Source organism: Erinaceus europaeus, chromosome 21 (genome assembly GCF_950295315.1).
Source record: "Erinaceus europaeus chromosome 21, mEriEur2.1, whole genome shotgun sequence".
Lineage (NCBI taxonomy): Eukaryota > Metazoa > Chordata > Mammalia > Eulipotyphla > Erinaceidae > Erinaceus > Erinaceus europaeus.
Genome location: NC_080182.1, coordinates 5,225,474 through 5,238,291, shown reverse-complemented (window position 1 = coordinate 5,238,291; position 12,818 = coordinate 5,225,474).

The window sequence follows — 12,818 nt, the reverse complement described above, 5'->3', positions numbered from 1 at the left end:
CGCGCCACACCCCCTCTTCTCCCTGCACTGCCTCAGTGCACATGGGGGGTTGAGTGTTCTTGGGGTGGACAGAGAGCTACCTGCACTGTCACCTGGCCCCTGCTTCATGCCATTGTGGGTCAGGCTTCCTGGAGCTTCCTGGAGCTTCCTGGAGCTCTGGGTGGGCACCTTCCTGCTAGAGGCTCTGGGGGCAATGCCTGACTGAGCCAGGTCTAAGCCAGGAGCTCAGGGCCAGCCCAGCCTGGAAAGACCTTGGACTCAGCTGCTCTGTGGGGTCCTTGCTGGAGGCATCGTGTGGGAGTGGAGGTGCAGTGATGACTAGGCACAACCCCAGCCCTGGGAAGTGCTGCCGGAGTGAGGAAACGCCACGGAGAATGTGGCACTCCGGATTATTTGGTCTCTGGCTGCTTCCCTGTTTTTACGGCTATATTTTGATAAGTCAATGCATGTGCATGGGAAACGAAATCTGAACTTTGCATTGATGAGTCGCTCTTCTTGCCACCTTCAGGCTGCTGGCATTTTGTAAAGAGGTAAAATATGCATGAGGAGATTTAAAAAGACACACACATACAGGAAGCTGTTCTCAGTGCTACTAGGGTGGATCCTTCTGGAAGGACTCAATGCATATTCACACACACCGTTCTGCATATTCTTGTGTAGCCATGTCTGTGGTTCTGCAGCTGAGTTTTGTCACTTGCTTCCTCTAAAGGGTCACCTCATCTGTCCCAAGCTCATCGAGGCTGCAGATGAGAATGGCTGTCTGTAATTCCCCGCAGCCTGCCAGTGAGCTTAGTGAGGACCCACACCCCCCAAGAATGCAAGTGTGTGTGTGTGTGTGTGTGTGTGTGTGTGTGTGTGTAGGACAGCTCAAGGTCCCCCGTTGTCCTGCCAAGACCTTGTCATATTGACCCTGTCAATGGTCACAGCAGCAGTGACACAGTTCTTGCTAAACTATTGAAAATCGTCTTTTTAAAAATTTTTTATTTATTTTCCCTTTTGTTGCCCTTGTTGTTTTTTATTGTTATTGTAGTTACTGTTGTTGTTAGGACAGAGAGAAATGGAGAGAGGAAGGGAAGACAAAGAGGGGGGAGAGAAAGACAGACACCTGTAGACCTGCTTCACCGCTTGTGAAGAGACTTCCCTATAGGTGGGGAGCCGGGGGCTCGAACCGGGAGCCTTCTGCCAGTCCTTGCACTTTGCTGCTGGTCTTTAACCCACTGTGCTACTGCCCGACTCCCTGAAAATCATCTTTTAAAGACAGCAGGATGGTGTTAGACTCTCATGCATGAGGTCGAGAGTTCAATCTCTCCGTCATTAATAAAGAAATAGTTTTTAAAATGACAGGATGGGGCTGGGAGTGGCTCAGTGGTAAAGCGGGTGACTTACATGTGGGAGGCCCTGGGTGTGAACTCCAGGGAACCACATAAAAATAAAAATAAATGAAAAAAAGTGAAGACAGCAGGATAAAGAGCCATGGGAGGAAGGGCACAGGGGGGGCATCTCTAAGTGGGCTAGGAGAGCTGGGGAGACTCCTGGACTGTAGTCCTGCTTGGATTGGGTTTTGAAGGATGGGAAGGAGTTCTCCTGTGAGAGGCATGTGGGAAGTGGTGTCTGAAAGAGAGAGCGGCAGAGGGCCAGAGAAATAGTCTATCATCAGGTAGGGCATGTGCCTTGCTATGCACGCAGCCCAGGTTTCAATGCCAGCGCCACCTGGGTAGTGACACAGCACTGGAGGCAGCTCTGATGCTGTGGTGTTTCTCCCTTCTCTGTCTCTCTACCTGAACTGAAAGGGGCCCAGAGTGGTGAGACGGGAAGTGTATGTGACTCCAGACTTTCCACCTTCTGCATCCCACAATGACCTTGGGTCCATACTCCCAGAGGGTTAAGGAATAAGAAAGCTGTCAAGGGAGGGGATGGGATACGGAGTTCTGGTGGTGGGAACTGTGTGGAGTTGTACCCCTCTTACCCTATGGTTTTGTCAGTGTTTTCTTTTTATAAATAAAATAAAAGAAAAAGAAAATAAATAAATAAAATAAAGGGAGGGAGGAACACAGGTACAAAAACTGAGGCATAAGAACATGGGCTGAGCTCAAGACAAGAAAAACTGTTGAATTGTGGAATGGAAGGGAGGGACTGTGAAAGTCCCAGAAGGAGCAGCCTTGGTGGCTGGGCGCACGTATTACCATGTCCAAGGGCCTGGGTTGGAGTCCCAGTTTCCCACCTGCAGGGGGCGCTTCACAAGCAGTGAAGCAGGTCTGCAGGTCTCTTTTCCTCTCCCTCTCTATCCATCTTATCAAGTATAATTAAAAAGGAAAAGAAGGACCAGCTGAGGCCCTAATCGAGGAATCCTGAGATTCCCAAACAGACTTGATGGGCCTAGAACTTGAATAAATCCCTCTCTCCATTGTTACCTGTCATCTCTATCAGGAACAACAAAATAGACCCCTCTGTGGACCCCCATAGGACCTTGCCCTCAACTTGGATCAATAATAGTAGAGAATGTTCCGTCCACCGAAGAGAGAACAGACAACATACTCTATGCTACACCTGAGGAAGATGGGTCGATACTGGGGTAGCATGGAATGTTCCTACTCATGACCACAGAATGTGAGCTCAGATCTAGAGGGATGCAGAGGTCACACAGGCTTCTAAGCTAATTATGGGCCCAGATCACATCATATCAATGGGGTTTACAGTCAACAATATTTATACCTCTTTCCCATATTAGGGAGCTACTCTTTTCCCTGATCCAGCTTTCTGGTCCTTTTTCCAGCCAATGACATCATATCCCCAGACAATAATTAGGATTCACCTGCATATCAGATGTCAGGCTAAGGCAAAAAACAAACAAAAAAACCCCACTAGTATAGCTACAGGCCCTTTGAAATATAATTACAATATGCCTATTAGCTATCTACAAAATGGAGGACCCCCCAACACTTCATCTGCACTATTCTAGCCTTTAGGTCCAAGACTATTCAACAATTTGTTTGGCTTTGTATGTTAACTCTCTTTTCAGCCACCAGGTTCCAGATGCTAGCAGTATGCGACCAAAATTCCCTGGACAGACAACCCCACCAATGTGCTTTGGAGCTCTGCTTCCCCAGAGCCCTTTCCCACTAGGGGAAGAGAGAGGCAGGCTGGGAGTATGGATCGACCTGTCAATGCCCATGTTCAGCGGGGAAGCAATTACAGAAGCCAGACCTTCCACCTGCATCCCACAATGACCCTGGGTCCATGCTCCCAGAGGGTTAAAGAATAGGAAAGCTATCAGGGAAGGGCATGTTATACGAAGGTCTGGTGGTAGGGATTGTGCAAAGCTGTACCCCTCTTATCCTATGGGTTTGTCAATGTGTCCTTTTTATAAATAAAAAATACGGGAAAGAAAGGAAGGAAAGAAAGGAAGGAAGGAAGGAAGAAAGAAAGAAAGAGAGAAAGAAAGAAAGAGCGAGCCACACCAGGAGCTGTGGATTTGTAGAGCCAGCACCAATAATCCTGGTGGTAATTAAAAAAAAAAAAAAGGAGGGGTCTTGTCAGTTGTGCTTCCAACCCTCTTCCTCATTACATCCTCTGGAAAGGGTGAAGGGATGAGACTTAGTGAGGGGATTGACAGACACCAGGAATGGCACAGGGGTGGGTGGGCAACACGCAGTACAAAGACTCAAGATTGAGAACCCACAGCCTCTAACTGCCGGGTGACCTTGGGCAGGCCACCGGGATTCCCTCACTAGCAGACAGGTGACTGTTGGGCTCATCTGGAGGGGCTCCTAAAGGGGTCCAGGAAACGGCTGGCCTAGCTGTCCTGCCCACTTGCCCCCCAAGATCCCACCTGCAGGGGTCCTGCTTTCTGCACACCCAGGTTCTGAGAAGACAGAAAGCAAGCTTAATGGGGGTAGGAGACCACACGCATCCCCAGCCCCAAGCACTCACGGATGCACTTTCTGTGTCTGTTCCAGAGAGTTCCTACAATGGAATCATGCATCACACAGTCTTTTGTGGCTAATTTCCTCCACTGAGCATAATGTTTTATTTTTCACTTTTTATTGCCACCAGGGTTATGGCTAGGGCTTGGTGCCTGTATAATAATCCCATTATTTTCTCCCTTCCTTTTGTGGGTAGAGACTGAAAGAAACTGAGAGGGGAAGGGAGAGAAAGACAGAGAAACACCTGGAGAGCTGCTTCACCACTTGTGAAGCTCCCCCCCCCACACCTCAGATGGGGACCCAGGGCTTGAACCTGGGTCACTGTGCATGTTTTTTTTTTAAATTTTTTCCCCTTCTGTTGCCCTTGTTGTTTATCATCGTTGTTGTAGTTATTGTTGTTGTTATTGCTGTTGTTGTTGTTGGATAGGACAGAGAGAAATGGAGAGAGGAGGGGAAGAGAGAGAGAGGGAGAGAAAGATAGACACCTGCAGACCTGCTTCACCGATTGTGAAGCGACTCCCCTGCAGGTGGGGAGCCGGGGTCTTGAGCTGGGATCTTTATGCCGGTCCTTGTGCTTCGCACCATGTGCACTTAACCATTGTGCATGTTAATATGTGCATTCAACTAGGTGCATCACTGCTCCCTCCTCAGCAGATGTTTTTAATATTCACGCATGTGATAGCAAATGAGCACACAATACTTGTGGTATGGCCAGATTAGGACTCATCCATTCATTGATCAATGGCAGGACATCTGGGTTGACTCCTCCTTTTAGCTGCTGTGAATAGCGCTACGATGAACCAGGGTGCATGAGTGTCTGCATGGATGCATCTTTTCAGTGCCCGTGACTACAGACGTAGGTTGCAATTTCTAAATCATCAGGATTCAGTGTGGAAATGTTGGATGAAGTGTCAGGCTATTTTCCAAGGCAGCTGTACTATTTTGAATCCTCATTAGTAACGCATGGGGTGGGGGTGCGGGTAGGGGGAGGTTTTCCCACAACCTCACCAACTCTGTTTCTTTCCTGTGCTTCTTGTTTCAGTCAGGTTGAGTGACCGTGGTCTTGATGTGCATCTCTCTGATAATGTGGCATGATGAGCTTCCCTTTCCTTTGGAGAAATGTTCATCCCTTATGCACTGCACTTTGGGTTGTTGTTGTTTTAACCAGAACACCATTCAGCTCTGGCTTATGGTGCTGTGGGTGATGGAATCTGGGACTTTGGAGCCTCAGGCATGAAAGTTTTTTTGCATAACCATTATGCTATGTACCTTGCCCTTTTTTTTTGTCTTTTTAATTGTTGAGCTGTAGAAAGGTATTTTTATATTTTATTTATTTATTAATGAGAAAGATAGGAGAGAGAGAGAAAGAACCAGACATCACTCTGGTACATGTGCTGCCAGGGATCAAACTCAGGACCTCAAGCTTGAGAGTCTAGTGCCTGAGCCACTGCACCACCTCCCAGACCACTGTTTTTATTTTTTAGAGAAAAACCCTCAAATCAAATTTATGACTAGCGAAAAAGAATGTCTCTCTGGGTCGTTATTTCAGTTTTTTGGTTGGCATCTTTTGAAGAAAAGAAACTTTTAATTTCATGATGTCCGGTTTGTCTTGTCTTTCTTTGGTTACTTACAGCTTTGTGTCATAAATAGGTCTTCGTGGTCTTAGCATTTACCTAATAGCTAGTGATATTGGATATCTCTTATGAGTTGTTTATATGTGCATATTTTCCCTATTCAAGTGATATTTACATAGCTTCTTTGTTGAAATACTGTTTTCATTTTTTATTGGGCTACTTATTTTGTGAATAAGTAGTAAGAGTCCTTTATACAGCTTACACACAACTCCTTTGTTGGGGGTGTATTTGTAAATATTATCTCCTTTGCTGTAGCTTACCTTTTTTCTTGTTATTTTATTTATTTATTTATTCCCTTTTGTTAACCTTGTTGACCTTTTTTCCTTAAGAGTGTCTTTTGTACAGAAAATTTTTATTGCAATAAAGTGTAATTTACTGATATTTCTGTGTTAGATTTCATGCTTTTGGTTCATGTTTGAGAAATAATTGTCAAGCTCAAATTCACTAAAAATTTCTCTTGCTTTTTTCCTAGAAGTTTTACATCTTTAGCTCTTATAATTAGGTTTCTTATCTATTCCAAGTTAACTATTATAGATGCTATGATATCTGATCTAAGGTTCATTTTGTAGGTGAATGTTCAATTATTTCAAAGACATTTGTTGAAAGCTCATCTTTGCCCCCATCTTGCTTTTGTATCTTTGTTAAAATCAGTCATACAGGGGTCTGGGCAGTAGCACACCAGGTTAAGTGCACATAGTGTGAAGCATAAGGATCCCAGTTAGAACTCACAGCTCCCTACCTGCAGGCAGGATGCTTCACAAGTGGTAAAGCAGGTCTGCAGGTATCTATCTTTCTCTCCCCCTCTCTGTATTCCCCTCCTCTCTCAATTTCTCTCTGTCCTATCCAACAACAACAGCATCATCAATAATAATAACAGCAATAACAGCAACAATAGAAAAATATGGCCACCAGGAGCAGTGGATTAATAGTGCAGGCACTGAGCCCCAGAGGTGAAAAAAAAAATCACCCATACACACACACGTCAATTTTTAGGCTCTCCTCTGTGCCTCCATGCTGTGGATCTCTCTTTATACTAGTGCCACTTATTTTAATTACTCTTGCTTTACAAGAAGTTTTGAACTCGGATACTGTAAATTCTTAAGCCTTGTTTTTCCTGTAGACAATGGAAGCTGGTCAGTTTTGACTATTTGGGGATTGTATTCCAAGTACCCATTCCACTACATACATTGAATCCTAGATTCAGTCTCCCTCACCATAAGTTGTAAGTGTCCTGGTTTGGGTCAACCTCCCCAGCCCCACCCCCACCCCCACCCACATACATAAAATAATATATTCTCCAGAGGAACAAGGATAGATTTGCATTACCAGCCCTAAGCAATAGAGGAAAATTCATCATACCTCTGTGGATTCTATAGAAATAGATTTCTAACTTGGATTTCTATATCCAGCTAAGCTGTCAGTCACATTTGAGTGCAAGACATGCACTATCAGACACAGGGATTTGTAGGCCTTCTTGCAGACTGTCTCTGGGAGAATTGCTGAAGGATGTACCTAAGATGAATCTAAGAAAAAGAATCCAAGAAACCATTGCCCCACTCCAGAAACTCAATGCCAAGAAATTTTTGGTGATCTCTGAGTAGCCATCCAAGAAAGCAGCCAGCTCTGGTCTCAAGACTATATCAGAGACCTCTCAGAAGAAGACTTTTGAAGAGATAAATGGATATCCAAAAACAAATGGCAATATTAAAAAGGGAAATGATCTTACAGAGACACTGGATGTAGTAAAGACAGTAAAAACAAATAAACACATATAAGGTGCTTTACCTTTCTGTTTCCCCTTCCAAATTTTTGTTACCTCTATCTTCTTTTGCATGCAGAGTTACATTTTCCCTTGGAGTTCAATTTAAGCTACTTGGCCTCGTATTTATTTAATTATAACACTGGGAAAACTATTTTGGGGTTCTAGAATCTATTTAAAAAGGCAGGGAGACCATAACTATAGCAATAGAACAACACATAAATTCCAGAAATTATATCAAGTTAGATGTAGTGGTTTGAAGGCCAAGTTAGAGAAGAAGGCTTATTGTGGCATAGTCCATCCATGGAGAAGTTTCAGGACTGAAGAAAGCAGCTTGTGGTGTGGTCCTAGTGGACACTTCTGCCATAGTAGCTATGAACCTGCAGAGTTGCCCAGATTTCGGCAGAGGGCCTGCTGCATGGCTGAATAAGTTCTGCTCTAAAAGGTGGGACACAGCCTTGGGTAAAACCAATGTTATCAGCACAGCAGTTTTTCCAGAGGAACCAAGTGGGAATTGTTAGATGCCTATGTGCCTGGCTGGTGAGATAGGAGAATCTTGTCTTGAATTAAGAGACCTTTAAAGATACCACAGCATCCACTGCAGAATCAGTCCTCATTCTTTCCCCTAATGCTGGGAAGTTAGATGCGAGACAGAGCCTACATTGTATTGCCTAAATCTGCTTTGACTAGTCTGTGTTGCTGATAGTGTTGAAGCACCTCACTTTACCTGTCTGCAGGACCCAGATCTCACCACCAATGTTTTTTACAAGGTGTTATCTGAAAAAACAGAACAAAGTTGTTTTTTTTAGGTGAGTCTAGTGAAGAGTCATATTGGGAGTTTGAGTCCAGGAGTCACTTAAACCTGGGAGGAGTCAGGCCTTGCATTGCTCTGAGACACCTGTTCCAAAGGCTGGGTCCTGTGTGGGGAGCTTACACACCGTGTGTGTGCCAGGGGAGGTGGTAATAAACACAACTTACAGAGCTAAGTGAGTCAGACTACTGTACGTGTCCCATCTTGGGGTTATGTTGAAGTCAACAAGTGAGGTCATCCAGGTTTTGTTTTTCTCTCTACTCTTGTTACTCCATTCTACTGGAACTGGTGACCAGAGTCCTGGGACATCTGTGTGGATTTAGGCTGATCTCTCTGGTTCCTTTAAAAAAAAAAAAAAAAAAAGGAGGACTATAAGAGACACCAACTGGCTGAGAACCCAGAATCCAGTCCCTCATTCAGGTCATTCAACACACCACATTCACCTCATTTGAAGGCAAGGGGTGGGTTCAAAGTCACACAGACCAAGAAGGTGACAACAGAGCTTGTCAGAAGGTGTAGAGCTGAGCTAATGTCCATAGTCCACCCTGAACCTAAGGTACAAGGCAATCCAGTCTCCCACTCCCACTTGACTAAGGGATGGGCTTGGGTGCACTGCCTAGCAGGTAGACCCGTGAGTAAAGACGTCTATGATGCTGATAACTTATTAGAAAAAGAAAAACAAAGATGGAGCCTTCCCAAATCTGGAATGAAAACTCAGAGGAGCAGGAGTTGGGCTGCTGGCACAGGCAGGTGCTCCCAGATGAGCCAGAACAGCAATACTCACCAATCACTGCTTGACACAGTTTCCACCAATCAGGACTGAGTTCACTGAATCTCATTTGTATAAATCCCCACCCCTAAGCCTATATAAATGCTGCTCTTGCATGGAATTGGGCATAGAGTTCAATCGCTTGTTCCACTTGGACCCTTTAAATGGCCAGTCCTGGCAGTAAACTTCCAGCTGTGTCTGCCTCCACAGCTGAGATTTGACCCGACCTCACTCTCTTGGTCAGCAGTGGGAGTCTTTGTTTCCAACTCTCAACTTTCTTAGACCTGAGGTGAGTCTGCTGATGAGTCTTTCTTTAATGAGCCCTGTCACATGGGCAGGGTACTTGTCACATGGGCAGCACCTCCACCACTTCCTGTCACAGCACTCACTGAGGTCTTCTATAGGTTAATTGTCAAGAGGGCAATAGCAGAGCATGGATTTAAGAGTGAGAGTGGATTCATCGTCCAGTGCCTACCCACCCAGTGATCTGCTCAGTGTCTGTCATCACAGTGGACTCCAGAATGGGACTTTACTTATCCTCTGCTCAATGTCCCCAGAGTTTGGGCTTCTGGATATTCTGCTATATGGATAGACCACTCAAAGAAGAGTCTCCCTTCTCTGGGGGAGGGGGCCAGCTCTTGGTTTTGTTTTGTGTGTGTGTGTGTGTGTGTGTGTGTGTGTGTGTGTGTGTGTATACGTATGGAAAGCAAGCTTTGTGTGTTTGTGTGTGTAGCTTCATTGTCATTGGATCACTGACTTTTCTGTAACCTCCAGCTCCAGGGACCTGGCTGTAACTGGAGCAGCCCCAAATGTCAGGAGTGGAGGTCAGGGAGATGAGTAAGATGGGAGACAGATGGCGAGAGTGGTGTGGCTGTCCTCTATGCCTTTCCTATGGCCTAAGGTGGTGCAGAGAAATAGGTCAGAAAAGTTACCAACATTCGTGCCCCCCAGTTCTCATATGCCCTTAGACATCCCTGCTTGGCTCAAGGGGCTGGGCTGGGGGTGCTGGGCGGTGGGTCCTGCCCAGTCCTAGCAGATAGGGTTGCTCCCTTAGCACTTGTCTTCCCTTGCACTTTTTTTTTTTTTGCCTCCATGGTTATTGCTGGGGCTCAGTGCCTGCACCATGAATCCACTGCTCCTGAAGGCCATCTTCCCCCCCCACTTTTGTTGCCCTTGTTGTAGCCATTACTGTTGTTGGATAGGACGGAGAGAAATTGAGAGAGGAGGGGAAGACAGAGAGGGGAGAGAAAGACAGACACTTGAAGACCTGCTTCACCTTCTGTGAAGCGACTCTCCTACAGGTGGGGAGCCGGGGGCTGGAACCGGGATCCTTACGCTGGTCCTTGAGCTTTGCGCCATGTGCGCTTAACCCGCCGCGCTACCGCCCGACCCCACCTCCCTTGCCACTTTCTGCCCTGGTGTGCTGTCTCCTCCAGTGCCCACATGGGTCTGGCATAGGCTTGGTCTGCAGAGAGGAGAGCAAAGAGCATCGTGGGAATGTGAGGTTGCCTTAACCTTGAACTGTGGGAAGGAAGTGTCTGGAGCTCCAGGTTCTCAGACTCCACAGTGTGGACCCAAAAAGCAAAGTATGGACCCAATGACAGCAAAGGGAAACTGTATTTGAGGCTGACATTGTGTATTTCAGTCTGGACGACAGACCCAAGAAGCACTTAAACTGAGCGCACAAGCTTCTTCTGGGGGTAGCTCATGTTCAAGGCCCTCTTTATACAAATAAGGGTTTCAGCTAGTGCGTCTCTGATTGGTGGAAAGTTTGCCCGGCGGTGATTGGTCAGATTTCGAATCTGGGTGGTCTGAGAGGTGGTTTTGCCTGAGCCTGCTTGGGACCTGGATTCTAAACGCCTGCTGACTGTTTTAGATATCCAGGCTCTGAGAATTATAAAGTAGTTATTCCTTGTCACTACCCAATCAGTTTTCCCACCCACAGCCCTCACTGGCTTATGCTAGCATTTAGGACTGAGTTTCCTTCACTTTCAAATGCTAGGTGATAGGGGGCCGGGCAGTGGCCCACCGGCTCAAGCGCACATAGCATCAAGTGCAAGGACCCACCTAAGGATCCGGGTTGGAGCCCCCAGCTCCCCACCTGCAGGGGCGAAGCAAGTCTGCAAGTGTCTTTCTCTCTTCCTTTTTATCTCTGCCTCTCCTGTCAATTTCTCTGTCCTAGCCAATAAAATGAAAAAAAATGGACACTAGGAGCAGTGGATTTATAGTGCTGCTACCAAGCCCCAGCAATAACCTTGGAGGCAAAAAACAACAACAACAAAAAAAAAACTGGGTAACTCCCAAGGTCATTGGGCCCACACACCTTTTTCAGAAGGCTCCTGATATATTTATAAAATGAAGATAGTAAATTTCTAATGGATAGAATAAAGTGATAAACACTTTTACACACACAGGATTTGATAGAATTGTGCTCTTCACACGCACACACACACAAAACAAAACATGATTTAAATATGATGTGAATGCCACACTGCACTATTGCTGACTTCATAAGGAGGGGCCAGCTGAGGCTGAGCTGAGTGTTTCCATTCAGGATGGCGTGTATAGCTGCCTCCTGGGGTGCCTGGGTGAGCCTGAGGACTCTGCCCAGTGACCCCACTGCCAGTATCTTCCTTGTCTATAGGCCCTGCCCAGGGGATGCCTAAGAGAAGCAAAGACTCTGGAGGGTCTGGGTCTCCATAAAGGTCTCCCTTGAAGTAAAGGGGCAGATGTGCCAGCTTTAGTCAAGAAAAACCTTGCCCTCAGGCTGTACAGTGTTGCCGAGTCTTTGAACCTTAGGAGATGTAGTTAAAGCTTTCCCTAGAGGTCAATTTATAGCCTTAAAAATGCATCTGGGAGAAATCAGGAAACAGTGGAAATAACATTCAAGATAAAAAGAGTAAAAAAAAAAAAGGGGGGGAGTCAGACGGTAGCACAGAGGGTTAAGCACAGGTGGCGCAAAGGTGGTGCAAAGCGCAAGGACCAGCATTAGGATCCTGGTTCAAATCCCACCCTCCCCACCTGCAAGGGTTTGCCTCACAAGCGGTGAAGCAGGTCTGCAGATGTCTATCCTTCTCTCCCCCTCTGTCTTCCCGTCCTCTCTTGATTTGTCTCTGTCCTATATACACAACATCAATAACAAAATAATAACCACAGCAACGATAAAACAAGGACAACAAAAGGGAAAATAAATAAATATTTTTTAAAACTTTAAAAAAGAATAAAAATACATTTTTTTGCTTTAAAGATATCTGTAGTATGAGAAAGGCAAATAAATAAAGTAAGTAAGTAAGTAAGTACGTCAAGGAGTAGGAAGCAAGATTGAAAACGCAGCACCTAGGAGGGCAGACATGTAGCTTCTGCCCCGAGACAGACCAGCTCCCCGAAGACTGTAGCTTCTGCCCCGAGACAGATCAGCTCCCAGAGTCCTGGGTGTCCACGTTGTGGCCTGGGCCTCTGCCTGGGTGCCACCCGGTGCTGAGTTCCTGGGAAGGGAACTCTAGGAACCCTGTCTGTCTCGGGTGTGGGACTGACAGAGCCCTGCATTCCAGCAGGCTGACACCGGTGACAAATGTCACAGTCCCGGCGAGTTTATTAGTTACGCTGCTGTTCACACCCCAGACAGGCCGCCGATATTCTTATGAAGATCTATTTTGCCAAATTTAATTTCTTTTATTAGGTTTATACATCAGAGCCTGGGAGGAGTGCGGGCGACGAGGCACTGCGCGCGGGGGTGGAGTGCAGCTCCGGGCTGTCGGTGGGCGCCGGGGGTGCGCAGGGGCGCAGCGTGGGGGCCCGGGTGCGCGGAGCCCAGCAGGCGGCGCCCTCCCCGCGCCTCGCTGGCCCCCTGCCCCGCCCCCCGCGGACGCCGGGCTCCCGCCCCCCTCGCGTCGCAGCCGGCACTTTGCAAACTCCTCGCCCG